This window comes from Apteryx mantelli, chromosome 2, assembly GCF_036417845.1.
Source record: "Apteryx mantelli isolate bAptMan1 chromosome 2, bAptMan1.hap1, whole genome shotgun sequence".
Taxonomy (NCBI): Eukaryota; Metazoa; Chordata; class Aves; order Apterygiformes; family Apterygidae; genus Apteryx; species Apteryx mantelli.
This window is the reverse complement of record NC_089979.1, coordinates 31,982-45,762: the sequence shown is the minus strand read 5'-3', so window position 1 is coordinate 45,762 and position 13,781 is coordinate 31,982. Positions and strand designations below refer to the sequence as shown.

The 13,781-nt window shown below is 60.1% G+C and overlaps 1 long non-coding RNA gene across 1 annotated transcript; it reads left to right on the top strand.

The window, feature by feature from the left end:
• Positions 1–476: 476 nt before the first annotated feature.
• On the top strand, positions 477–1,278 carry LOC136991360 (uncharacterized). Its single transcript, XR_010883561.1, has 4 exons — positions 477–586; positions 726–828; positions 957–1,022; positions 1,224–1,278. It is a non-coding gene; the product is annotated as an uncharacterized lncRNA (long non-coding RNA).
• Positions 1,279–13,781: the final 12,503 nt, after the last annotated feature.

Sequence of the window (13,781 nt, the reverse complement as noted above, 5' to 3'; positions counted from 1 at the left end):
GCGAGAGCCGTCCCGGCGCCGCCGTCCCCTGCGGGCAGCGCCCCGGTGGTGCCGAGCGGTTTGTACACGGTGCCCTCGTTAGCAGCCTGCCAGACGGGCTTTCTCGATCGCAGGAGGAAGAGGTTCTGCGCTGCTCGGCCTTCGACCTCTACAGCGCCCTGGCCTCGTCCGCCTCGGGGAGGAGGTCCTTATTCAGCAGAGAGGTGCAGGAAGCGTTTCCCAGCCTCGTGCTGCACCTCCGGGACCCGGCCCCGGCCGTCTCCAATGTAAGAGCCCCCGGAGCGCCTTGCAGAGCCGCAGGAAGCCCCGTGGCGCCAGCAGAGCCGTGGTGCCGCTCCTGCCTGCGCAGGGCTGCCGGCGTCTGCTCAGACCCCTGCTTGGACGCTGCCGTGGTGAGGTTTCTCCCTCGGCACCCAGGCAGGCGAGCAGCATCCCCGTGACAGGACCCGACGCTCTTTTCCAGGCGTGCAAGGTCGCTCTCCACCTGTGCGCCCCATTTCTGGGGTCGAAGAGGGTGCGGCGGCGCATCGCTGCGAGCGCTGGGCTGAGCGCGGCCGAGCTGCAGGACGAGGTCTGCAGTCACCTGGTGAGTGAGCTCTGCGGTGGGGCCCGCGTCCCTGCGGCCGGATGCCCCGCGGCTCCTGCACCGCAGGCCGCCTGGCCGTGGGTGGGCGGAGGGGCGTTGGCAGCCGGAGACGAGCTCCCACGTCCCTGCTTTTCCCCAGGCCCGAGACTGCCCCGCGCTGCTGGAGAGGCTCTTCAGCACGGCCCAGAGCTGCTGCACGGGGAGCTACCAGGCGTCGCAGGCGGCAGCCGTCATCGTCCTGGGTGAGAGGCAACACCGGGCTCTCGCGCTCCTCCCGGCTGCGTCCCCGGGTCGGGGTCAGGGTCCAGGGCCGGGGTTGGGGTTTAGGGCTAGGGCCATGTCCTGACAGCTGCGTTTCCCCGTGTGCCAGGCGTCCTCCAGGACACCGCGCCGGCCGAGTGACTCCAGCAACGGGACCTGGCATTCCTGTTGGGAGGTATGTGATGGTGGCCGGGCTCCCGCCTCGAGGGACAGGGAGGCATCCGGAGGCCCCGTGGGTGCCGGGCCAGGGACGCTGGTGCTGAAAGCCAGCGCCCGGGGCGCCCAGGCTCCTGGCCAGGGAAGCCACCCCCGGCGGGGCTCCGTGGGGGAAACGGCTGCCAAGCACCCTTGGTGCCTCCCTGTATTGTCTTTGCAGCTCAGCAGAGGCGGCAGCGTGCCGAGGCCTCCTGTGTGCAGCGGGCGGCAGCCCCGGTGCCCTGCGCTGGGGGACCCCAGCACCCCGGGGCAGGAGGGCAATAAAGCTCCGTCCACCCAGGGAAGGTGTCGGCTGTGTCTGAGCTCTCTGGAGGTCTCGCGCTGACCCCGGCCCTGCCGCCCCCAGAACATGGCCCTGGTGCCCCCCGGCCGATCCCTGCCCAGGGACGCAGCCTGGGGGGAGTAGGGACACGGGGGAGCGGAGAGACCGGGGGTGAGTGGGGGGCACTGGGGGGCAGCGGGAGGTGCCTGGGGGCACTGGGGTGGGACTGGGGATGAGAGGGGCCCTGGGGATCCTGGGGGAAGTAGAGGGACCATGGGGCTACGGGGGGCCCCAGGGGTCACTGGGGAGGCACCTGGGGGTGAGTGCAGACCTGGGGGCGGAGCTGCTCTCCAGGGGCGGGGCCAGGAGCATGGGGCGGGGCCAGGAGCGTGGGGCAGGGCTGGGAATGGGGCCAGGGCAGGGTGAGCCCCAGGGGTGAGTGTGGGCTGCCGCGGGTGGGCAGCTCGATTTGGCCCCTGGTGGCGGCTGTCCGCCCCCCTCCCTCCCTCCCTCCATAGCGACCCGGGTGCTGGGTGCTGGGAGGGAAGCGGCGGCGGCCTCAGGTGAGGAGCGGCGGGGCTCAGCTGCGGGGCCACGCCAGGCTGGGCCAGGGAATAAAGCTCGAAGGGCTGCAGCCCAGCACCCCCTGCTCCCCCAGCGCTGCCCAGGCTGCCCCAGGGCCGGGCCCTCCCCGCGGGGCCGCCCCAGCCGAGTTCCCAAGCACGGCCCGGGGCCGCCCGGGATGGGGCTGCTCCTGCAAGCCCCGCACACGGGCCGGCGGCAGGGGTAAGCTGGAGGTTGCGTCCCGAAAAGAGGGATTTGGGGGCCACATGCCAGGGCAGGCAGGAAGGGAAGTTGTGAGGTTTTGGGGCCAAAAACGGAGACTTGGGGATGCATTTTTGAGCTCAGAAACGGGGGCTTAGCCATCTGCTTTTCTGGTTGAGAACAGAGACTAAGTTCCCCGTTTTTGAGTCAAAAATGGGGACTAAAATCCTGCGTTTCTGGGGCTGCAAACACAGGCTAGTTCGAGCACTTTGAGGACCAGAAATGGAGCCTTAGTTGGCTGCCTTTGTGTCTGAAAACAGGCTAAGAAGTCCTGCATTTTGGGGGCCGGAAAGAGGGGCTTTTAGTTGGCTGCCTTTGTGGTCGCAAACAGCGAGGCCTGTGTTTTGGGGGCCTGAAGTGGAGCCTTAGTTGGCTCTTTTTACTACTCAAAATGGAGACCAAGTCCTCTGTTTTCGGGTCCAGAAACGGAGACTGAGACGTGTTTTGGGGACTTGAAAACGGTGGCGAGGTTGACTGTTTTGGGGGCAAAAAGCAGAGGCTGCATCCTGCATCTTTGGGGCCAGAAATGGAGGCTCAATGGGCCGTTTCTGTGGCTGAAAATGGAGGCCAAGTCCTGTGGTTTGGGGTGGCTTCTCGCGCGGTTGGAGCAGCGCGGGGATGGGGGGGGGCCTGGGTCAGATCGGGACCGTGTCGGGCAGGGGGATCCCAGGGGCAGCGCTGGGGAGGGTCGCGGGGGGGCAGGGGCAGCGTCGGAGCTGACCCGGGGCCGGTGTCGGGGGAGTCCGGGATCGGCGTTGGGGATGGCGGGGCCGCTCCGGGCTCTGCGGCCGCTTCCGGGTCCCGGGCAGGGGGGGCGGGACGGAGAGGAACGGAAGCGCCACAGGGTCAAACCTCACTGAGCGCTGCGGCATGCAGGGAATTCTGGTCTCCCGGCACCGGGCTTCCGGGCGGCCATTTTGAGCTGCAGGGCATTCTGGGAGGTGTAGTGTTCTGGCACTGAGCTTCCGGGCGGCCATTTTGATCTGCAGGGCATTCTGGGAGGTGTAGTGTTCCGGCACCGAACTCCGGGCGGCCATTTTAATATGCGGGGCCTTCTGGGAGACGTAGTCTTGCCATTATGGGCTTCTGGAGGACCGTGTTGCGCCTCTCGAGGTGGCGGCAGGTTGCTCCTCTGCAGGCGGGTTCTCACTAGCTGGCTGCGTTGTTCTCTGTGGCAGGCCGGGAGCTGTAGTTCCTGTGCCTTCTCAGCCCTGCAGCAGTGGCCCTGTCTGTCTGTCCTTCCCTGAACATGCGCCGTTCACACCAGAGTCCCCGTAGGTCATCGGGGACAGTGGAATTTCCCTGTTTTTCCCTGGTACAGGGTTAGGGTTTAGGGTTATGGCCATTTAGGGTTAGCGTTAGGGTTAGGTTAGAAGGCTGGGTTTGGGTTTGGGTTAGGCCTATTTGTTGGCCATGTAGACCCCTTAGCACCCCCCTAGTGCGCTCCGGACTACTCTTTCAGTCTTCCTGCTGCCCCAGAGCTGGATCTCGGATATCTAGACCCCTTCGGACCCCTCTTGTTCCCCCAGAACCCTTCTGGAGACCTTGGTTGTGCCCCAGAGCTGTCTTCTGGCCCTCCACACCCTGCACAACCTCTCTTGTCCCCTCAGACCACCTCCGCACGTCTTCCTTGCTCCCTCTTTTCACTTTTTTCCCTATCTACTGCCCCTAGCACCCCTCTAGTGTCTTCCCGACTCCTCTTTGGGCCTTCCTTGTTTCCCAGAGCTGTCTCTTGCACCTCGAGACCCCTTAGGACCCTGGGAGTCCCCTCAGAATCCCTGTGGAGCCCTTCTTCATGCCCTGCAGCCCTCTGTTGGCCCTCCAGCCCCTTTAGCAGCCCTCTGTTCTGCTTTGGCTCCTCCTTTAGCCTGTTAATTTCCCTCTGCAGGTCTCTGTTGGCCCTCTAGACCCCTTAGCATCCCTCTAGTGCACTGTGGACTATTCTTTCAGCCTTTCTTTGTGCCCCACAGCCCCTTTAGCTGGGGCGGCCCTGACAGTGGGACGTGAAAAAGACGCCTTGGACTACATCCAGCCGAAGAAACGTAAGCCGAAGGATCTGAGTAAATAACTGCTTGTCTAGGTCTGTTACCTCACAACACATTGCCAGAGTTTTTTTTTTATGAACGATCCTCCTTGGTGAAGCGCCTGTTCGTTCCGTGAATATTAGTGCAAAAACGCGTACATTACTGACCCTTGAAAGCGAGTCCGTGGCGCTGGGGTAGCGTGCGTAGTGAAGCCTAAATCCCATAATAACTCCTTTTGATGTCGTTCTCTTCTACAAAAGCCCTTAGAGCGGATGAAAACATTTCTCGTCCTCTTTTGTTTGTCGAATGGACCACGATACCGAGAAAAACCTGCGGCGAAGGAGACGTAGCAGTGGGTTTCCCTAGAGAAGGTGTCTTGTGCTGTGCTCGAGGGCTTGCCGTGCGTTTTGTCAGAGGGTGGTGAACGCCCGCTTTCCTCTTGAGCGGCCCCTGGGGAGCAGAAAGTTGTGCCTTGGAGGCAAACTCTTTCTTGCAGCTGGCTTTGAAGAAGCTGCCTAGCCGCGCAAAGTAACGACAATGCTGGGGAGTCGCTGGAAGCGCTTAAAAGAGCGTCTTTCCCCTTTAGAGAAGGCGATGCGCTTTCCTTGCTAATCCCCGTAGTAACTAATGGAGCCAGGTAAGTGGTACCTAGGCGAGCGAGCCGTTAGTCTTTCTGCCCTAGGAATAGCCTTTAGGCTGCGATCGCTGCTAGAAAAGGCCGGCTCTTTTCGAAACGGAACGAGCCTTTGGCGGCACTGCAGGAAACGAGCTAAAAAGGTGATGGGAATAGTAACGTTTTCATGCTTTAACGTGCCAGACGTACTGTGTGCCAGCATCTCGTGCTGTTGAATAATAAAAACTGAGCAGTCTGTCAAGCAAATCGCGTGGCTTGCTTTGGCCTGTTTATTTCGTTTAACAATCAGTAAAGGCAGGAGGTGGAAAGTCCTAAAGAAGAAGGGCTGCTTCTTGGAACGCTTGCAAATTGTCCCATTAAGTAGGTGGGTGGGGGTTGTTTGTTTGTTTGTTTGTTTGTTTGTTTTTTAAGTGCAGCCTCTGCCTCTTTTTTGTCTGTGGAGTATTTTGCAACGCCGTTCAAAGGAAAGCGCTGTTCCTGAAGCCTCCGGGAGAAGCGGCTCGAGCACGACACGCAGCGACTCTGCGCCTCGCAGCAGGCGCTGTAAATAAGGGCGGGTGAGCTGAGGCGAGGGCGGTGAAATCTGTGCAAAGGGCGGGCGGGCGGGCGGGCAGGCGGGGGGGCTCTGCGGGGCGCTGCGGCGGGGTGCGGGTGCCGAGGGCGGGCGGGCGGGCGGCGGGCAGAGGGGCGGGCCGGAACGCGATGGCTACGGAGCGAAGGGCGGGAGGGTGAGGGAGCGCTGCGCCACCCCGGCGCCGGGCATGCTGGGAGCGGTAGTCTTCCGGCACCGGGCTTCCGGGCGGCCCTTTTAGTCTGCACGGCACGCTGGGAGCTATAGTTTTCTGGCAGGGGTTTTCCCGGCAGCCGTTTTAGTCTGCAGGGCGTGCCGGGAGGTGCAGTCTTCCCGTACCGGCCTTCTGGGAGACCGTGTTGCGCCTCCCGAGGTGGCGGGAGGTGCGGTTCTCTGTCGGCGGGGTTCCCAGCAGCTGTACTTCCAGGTGCCTGTGCCCTCTCCGCCCTGCAGCAGTGGCCCGCTGGGGGGGTGTGTGCGTGTGTGTGTGTGTGTGTGTGTGTGTGTGTGGTCCTTACCGGACACGTGTCGCTCGGGTGTCGAAAAAGCAGTACTGCACCGTGGCGCATGCACAAGGCAGCCGGCCGTGCTCCCTGCTGCCCTCGGGGTGTCCAAAAAGCGGTATTGCACGAAAAGGGGGGGGGGCGTGCGTGCGCGCTGCGTTCCGCCGCGCTCACTGCTGCCCTCCGGTGTCCAAAAAGCGGTACTGCACCCGGTGGGGGGGGGCGCGCGTGCGCACTGCGTTCCGCCGCGCTCACTGCTGCCACCCGGTGTCCAAAAAGCGGTACTGCACCCGGTGGGGGGGGCGCGCGTGCGCACTGCGTTCCGCCGCGCTCACTGCTGCCACCCGGTGTCCAAAAAGCGGTACTGCACCCGGTGGGGGGGGCGCGCGTGCGCACACAGGCGGCGAGCACATGCTCAGTGCCGGTCGCCATGTTTGCCGCTGCTCTCCGCCGTTTCGGGAACGGGTAAGCGAATGGCGCGTGCTCGTCGCCCTTTCCCGGTGCTCACGGAGCGGCCACGGGCACGGGCAGCCTCGGGGCGCTCGCTGGGAGCCCCGGGCTGCCGCGGCGGGCTGCGGTTCGCACGCGTGAGCCGCCCGGCTGCAGCGCCGCGCCGCGAGCACGCGAGTGCGCCATTGCGGGTCTCGCCTCCCCCCCCGGCTCCCCCCGCCCGTCGGGCTCCCCCTCGCTCCCCCCGCCCCTGGGGCTCCCCCCGCTCCCCCTTCCCCTCGGGCTCCCCCCCGCTCCCCCCGCCCCTCGGGCTCCCCCGGCTCCCCCCGCCCCTCGGGCTCCCCCGGCTCCCCCCGCCCCTCGGGTTCTCTCCTGCTCCCCCCTCCCCTCGGGCTCCCCCGGCGGCAGGGAAGCAAGATGGCGGCGAGCAGGGAGGGCGTTTTGGTTGTGCGGCGGGTGAGGGCGGAGGCGGCGTGGAGGGAGGGACGTGGGGCCCCCGGTGAGGCGAACGCGCAGGTTCGGGGGCGTTGGGCTGCGTCCCGCCCGCTGCGGCCGTCGCTGCGTGGAGGCGGCGGTGCGGGGCGAGTGGGGGGGGGGGGCGGTGCGGGGCCGGGCGCCGGGAGCGGCGGGAGCGCGGGGCAGGGTGTGCTGGAGCGTGGGTGCGACGTTGCGTTTTGCGTGTGCGGCGTTTAGGGCGCCGGTTCGTTGGCGGTGCGGGCCGGGCTGGAGCGGGGAGGCAGGCGGGCCCCGGAGCAGGGTTGCGGCGCGGCGTCGGCCCTGTAGTGTTTCCGAAGGGTTTCCTCTGTAACGTACGATGCAAGGCGGTGTATTAAGACCTTTCCTTTGAGGGAAAGAAGGAAAAAGAAAGAAAGGGGGGGCGGGGGGGGAAAAAACATGGGAAAGAGAAAAAGAACGCGCGTCAGTCGAAGTGTTTTCTTGGAAGCGAAACGCAATTTTCTCTCTTCGTTACAGAGGCGGAACCGACGATAGCAAATGCTGACAAAGAGCAAAGGCGGACGAGCGAGCGGTTTTTTGCGCTTAGTCCCTAAGGGGCGGGCTGAAACGAGGAAGCAAGAACGCAGCAGCGGACCCTCCATCTCCCCAGAAGCTGCGGCAGTAGGAGGCGTTCTGGCCCGGGTAACTGAGGTAACTCTTGATGCGGAACGTTCGTTATTTCGGCCTTCCGGAGGCAGCGCTGAGGACTAAGCGACCCGTTGTTACCCTGCGGCTATCGTTAACCGTAGCTGCCTTAGTTTTGCTTTGGTGGTTTGTATTTTGTTTTGTTATCGTACACGCGTACGTAGAAAAGGAAAGATAGGGTATTTAATTTCCAGATTCGTTGCTACGGCTGAAGTTGAAGAGACCAAAAAACGTAAGCGAGCCAAAGTAATAAAACGAAAAGGAACCGAGCGAGAGCCGTCTCCGTCGCCCCAAAAGGGAAAGCCCGTTCCTCCCGGCGAGGAAGGTTCGCCGTTAATAGCGATCGGAATAACAGGTGACCGACATCTAACGGAAGGTGCGTACGCGTTACAGAAAGGATGCCACGTCCATCCGTTTCTGCGCGCGTGACTTTCTGTGTCTGCGAAGCGTTGTGCTTTAAGAGCCCCAAGGCAGCAAATTCCTGTCTTAGGGTTACGGCGGTCAGGTGGCCAGAGGGAGAGGGAAGCGTGCGAATTGTAAAACGAAGAGATGGCTTTCAGGAAGGCTCAGTTAGCGCGACCCCAGGTTGATTGCCTGGCAATGGCATTTGGGGCAGCAGGAAGGCGGCAGCTAGAAGAAAAGTGAAAGCCTTGCGGAATTAAGGCTCCTTCTCGTGTATTAGATGCGCTTTTGCGGTTAGAAACAACTTTGGATTGTTACGATTTTCTGCCGACCTTTGAATCGATTTATTTCCTTCCTTCCTTCCTTCCTTCCTTCCTTCGCTCTGTGCTTTTGTGGGCAGCGCACGCTCTCGGGCAAGACGCAGGAGTTCAGCTGCGCAGCCTGCCAGAGAAGCATCGCCCGCGAGGCCTCGCTAGCCTCGAGCTGTAGGCGCCGATGCACATGGCCCGTTCTGTCGGGCGCGAAGATTTGGCTGTCGGAATTTCAGCTTGGCTTTACGCCCTGTAGCGGTGCTGTTTTTGTCTTTATAAATTGCGCTACTCCTAGGCGTTGGGCACGTCGGGGAACGGCTGTGTGCTGCCGTGAGGAAGTGCGGGCTCCCGCCCTCAGCCCTTTGTCGGCAAGTTCTCGGGTGCCGAGAGCGGCCGGGGGACTCCGAACGCCGGCGGAAAGGTTCTCTGCCCGCTCCTGACGAGGAGCCTTCGGCCGCGGGAAGCTCGGCGGCGTCCTTCCCGCACTCGTGAGTCGTAAGCCGCGCTTCGCCAGGCCGGCAGGGGAGGGTGTGTGTGGGGGGGGGAATAGCGCCTGGCAGCCCGGCGGCTCCGGCGTCGCTGTTGCTAGCGGGGCCCCGAGGTCCGTGTGCAGCCTCAGCTGCCTGTCGGGAGCTTTGTTTCGGTGCGTTTGCCTGGCAAAAGCGGCGAGGGAGGCCTCAAATAGGAATTTTCGCGGCTAGGTGGGTAAGCTGTGCCCCCAGCTGCCTTTGCCTTGCTTTGCCGCTTAGCGTCGTCACGGCGACTTGGCGACTTAGCCGCGCCGAGCCCTGCTCCTTGCTGTACAGCTGCCCCAAAGCCATGGGGTTGCCCAGTGCAGCACGTGGCGATGGGTCCTCCATCGCCTCTGACGTCTGCCCGGGCAGCCGTCTGCTGCACGGGCGTCTGGATGTCTCCAGCAGTGGCCCAGCAGCCTGATGCCTCCTCTTGTCTGGGACACGGGGTCCTTCACAAAAACACAAAGCGTCGCTCAAAATGCGTGCACATACAAAAACAAAGCTCATGGGAAAGAGAAAAAGAACGTGCATGAGTCGAAGCGTTTTGTTGAAAGTGAAATGCAATTTTTTCTCTTTGTTACAGAGATGGAACCCCAATGATAGCAAATGCTGACAAAGAGAAAAGATGGACAAGTGTTTTTTTTGTGATTAATATCTAAGGGACACAATGAAACAAGGCAGCAAAAATGCAGCTTAGTGGATCCTTGATAGCACCAGCAACTGCTACAGAAGGAGGTGTTCTGGCATGGGTAACTATTGATAATGACTGTTAGTTATTTCAGCCTCCTGGAAGCAGCACTGAGAACTAAGTAACCCGCTCCTACCCCGTGGATATTGTTAACTGTATCTGCCTTAGTTTTGCTTTGGTTGTTTCTCTTTTGTTTTGTTATCGTGCATGCATCTATAGAAAGGGAAAGCTCGAATATTTAATTTTTAGATTCATTGCCACGGCTGAAGCTGAAGAGACCAGAAAAACGTAAGCAAGCCGAAGTAATAAAATCAAATGGAACCAAGTGAGAGCCGTCTCCGTCGCCCCAAAAGGGAAAGCCCGTTCCTCCTGGCGAGGAAGGTTCACCGTTAATAGCGATCGGAATAACAGATGACCGACATCTAACGGAAGGTGCGTACGCGTTACAAAAAGGATGCTGCGTCCGTCCGCTTCTGTGCACGTGACTTTCTGTGTCTGTGAAGCATCGTGCTTTAAGAGCTGCAAGACAGCAAATTATTCTCTTAGGGGAACGAATGGTGGTCAGGTGGCCAGAGTTACTGAAGAGGAAGTGAGGGGGAGGGGGAAGTGTCTGAACTGTAAAATTAGAAGATTGCTTTCAGGAAGGCTCAATTAGTGCAACCCCAGGTTAATTGCCTGGCAATGGTATTTGGGGCAGCAGGAAGACAGCAGCTAGAAGAAAAGTGAAAGCCTTGCGGAATGAAGGCTCCTTCTCGTCAGTTCCAACTCCGAGCAATCTTAGGAGGATTTAATTTCCTCCGGCAGCGTTAACCTGGCTTTGCTGGTACCGGCGCACCGTGATGGAAATGACCGGAAAGGAGTCAGGAACGGAACCGGAACGAGGAAGGTGACGCTGCTTTTGCTAAACTGGAAGGAGCGGCCGTAAAATCTGCTGCCCTCAAATTCCCAGGACAAGGCAAGCCTTTTTCAGTAAAGCTTTCCGCATCTGCTGACTCCGTGGGAGCAGCACCGTTAGAAAAGAGCGGTAGGGAAAGTGGGTGCCAGTAGCAGCATCCTTCCATGCCCTTTGGGGCCACAGCAAAAACTCTCCGGCTGTGGGAAAGACTGTTTAGCAGCCATCTGGGCTGTGACCGCCTTTGAGACTTTTGCCTTTGAGAGCGCAGAGGCAATCCAGCCTGCTCAATTCCCTCTGAAGTAGCTAATGTCAGGGAAGCGAACAGACAGCAGAGTATCGTCTATCCAAGTGGCACAGCGGGCACTAATCTGAACGAGCGGGACAGGGTGGTGGTGGAGGGGGGTTACTGTGCAGGTGTTGCAAGAAGTGGCTCTTCTTGTGCGTGTCTGAAGTGACAGAGCACGGTAGTGCCAAAAATGCGGACGCAGAAGGTTTCTGAAAGATTGATCTCTAGCGGCTACTTAGTCCAACTTCCCTTTCACAGCAAACCTGACTGTTGTCATAGCTCCCAAAACAGGGGATTGGGGGAAGCGGTGTTTGTGGCTTGTGTATTCTCGTTTACCTTGCTTGTGTATGTGTGTATTAGATCTGCTTTTGTGCTTAGAAACAACTTTGGGTTCTTATGATTTCCTGCAGAGTTTGAATGTTTTTTTTTGTTTTTTGCTTTATACTTTTGTAGGGCGATGGATTTTACTAAGCCTCCATCGACAAGCGCTGGCTGGCAAAGTTACGTCATGTCCTGGCAGAGACTCTTAGGCAAGACGGAGGAGTTCAGCTCCGCAGCCTGCCAGAAGAGCGTCGCCCGCGAGGGGTTGCTAGCCTGGAGTTATAGGTGCCGATGCACATGGCTCGTTCTGTCAGGCGCGAAGAGGTTTGCTTTGGTTGCTGAAATTTTAGCTTGGCTTTACACCCTGTAGTGGTGGTATTTTTGTATTTATAAATTGTGTTAATGCTAGGCGTTCGGCACATCGGGGAACGACTATGCTGCCGTGAAGAACTGCGGGCTCCCGCCCTCAGCCCTTTGCAAGTTATCAGGTGTCAAGAGCGGCCAGGAGACTCCAAATGCCGGCGGAAAGGTTCTCTGCCCGGTCCTGATGAGGAGCCCTCGGCCGTAGGAGGGTCGGCCGCATCCTTACCGGACTTGCGAGTGATAAGCCACAATTCACGGAGCAGCAGGGGAGGTGGGGGGGAATAGCGCCTGGTAGCCCGGCGGCTACGGCATTGCTGTTGCTAGCAGGGCCCCGAGGTCTGTGTGAAGCCTCAGCTGCCTGTTGGGAGCTTTATTTTGGTGTGTTTACCTGGAAAAAGCAGCGAGGGAGGCCTCAAATAAGAATTTTCGTGGCTAGGTGGGTAAGCTGTGAGCCCAGCTGTCTTTGCCTTGCTTTGCCGCTTAGTGTCGTAACAGCGACTTGGGACCCCGGAATAAAAACTGTTACAGGGCTGAAGGGAGGACCTGCATTTGCCCAGGCTGGGAAACCATCGTTAAAGCTTGGGGGGGGGCCAAGCTCCAAAAGGAGACTCTGCCGGTGACCTTGGTGGTCTGATTCATTTGCAGGCTGACGTTCTGAGGGCCGGCAAGCGGAAGAGGAGCAGCTCAGCCCGTTTGGTTGACTTTGGCGATACTGTTTTAAGGAAGCGCGTAAGTACAGAAGGGGTCTGGGAGGGTTTTCGCACAAGGCGGGAAAGAGCGAGGAAGACTGGAGAGCGTGGAGAAACTAGGTGCCGCGGGTACTGAAGCTGTGACCAGCTCCCTGTCCCTCTCGTGCAGCCCCCGTTCCTCTGTCCGCTTCTCCCCCCTTCTCTTTTGCTGCCTGTCCCTCTGTCTGCCTCCCCTTTCCTTCTTTCCTCTCTTTCTTCTTCTGTCCACCTCCGTGTCCCTCTTTTTCCCTCTTCTGCTCCCCGGTCCTCTGTGCAGCCCTCCATCCCTCTGTGTGGCCCTCGATGCCTCTCCGTCTGTTCCTTTGTGCAGCGCCCTGACCCTGGGGCCGGGTGTCTCTCCTCCTCTTTCTTTCTCCATCCATCTGCCAAGCGCTCTGTTCCCTCCTTTCTTCCGTTGTGCTCCCTGGCCCTGCGTCCGGCTGAAGGTCTGTCGTTCCTTTGTGTTTTGTCTGGTGTGGCAGGCGCCAAGAGGCGGTTGGCGCTTGGCAGAGATGATCAGCAGTGCCCAGAGGGTCCCACCGATCTGCCTGGCTCGGGTCACGTGAGACCCCTCCGCAGCGACTCTGCGTGCAGAGGCGCGGGGCTGTGGATATGCAGTGGGGGAGCACTAGTGGGCCAGGGATGCGGTGGGGGATGCAGTGGACAGCAAAGAGGCTCCTGGGGAGGGAAGGTGTCACGGAGGCAGAGAGCAGCAGAGGCTCCGAGTACTCGGGTGTTAGGACAGGTGCTCGTGGCAGGGCGCTCCGGAGCTGCTGCGGTCGTCTGCACCGCTCGTCGGCGCGGCCCGCGGTTCCTGCGTCTTGGCCGCCTGCGTGCAGACGGGGCTGCCGCGCGGTGCGGCTCGAGTCGTGATCGCGACGCTGGCATCGAGCCCGCTTTTCTGTCAGGTCTGCCTTTACGCAAACCGGTGTCTTCCCTACGTCAGCCTTGCTCTGCTGCTCTTCCAGGAGCCTGCGCTCGCCTCTGCTTTCTGGCACGCTGTCGTGTCATAGGGCTTTCCAGCAGGGTCTGTCTGACTTGGGCCGCTTGTGTTGTCCGCTAGGCAGCCTGAGCGAGTGAAGCAAAATCCTCCTCCTGTCACTGTCCCGGCCAGAGTCAGTTTCCCATCAGCTCAGTCTCTGCAGAGTTTGGAGTTTCTGGAGGCCTTAGTTTTTATCCTGCCTTGGCTGGACGGCTCTTTCTGAGGGTGTCTGTGAGCGGCACAGTTTCCCTGAGGAGGATCATCTACCGAAGGTTGGAGGTGGCCAGGTGACTGAGCGAGCCTGACTGTACGTGAGGGCTGCTGTGACATCCCTGTGATGAAACGGAGCCAGAGAGGGTGACTGAAGCAGCACAGAGGGTCAGTCCTAATTGCGGAAACAATTCCAGGCTTTGGACTAGGGAGTAGTTCTAGGAGGGCTGTGCCTCTCAGTAACCGTTCTGGCCGCTTTGCAGGTGCTGAAGCATAGTCCGGCAGTCGAAGGAGCGTTGTCACAGCTGGGAGCTCTGCGGCCGTCCATGGAGGACGAGCTCTGACTTGCAGCGTGGACACAGCTACGTCTTGGGGCTGCACTGTATGTGAGCAGGGCTGGGAGGTGGAAGGTGGTTTTGCCCTCGGTGGTTACTGGTGTCATTGGCTGTGGCTGTTTGCCCGTGGAGCTGAGAGGACCAAAAATATTAATGGTCTGTAAGAGAGATGAATTAGCGCTTGCGGTGTTTCAGGTAGGTTCAGTGGAAGTGCAGCTTAGTGCAATCCAGTGGCGTAATTCTTGCACGTGCTCACGTTTGAATGGTGGCTAA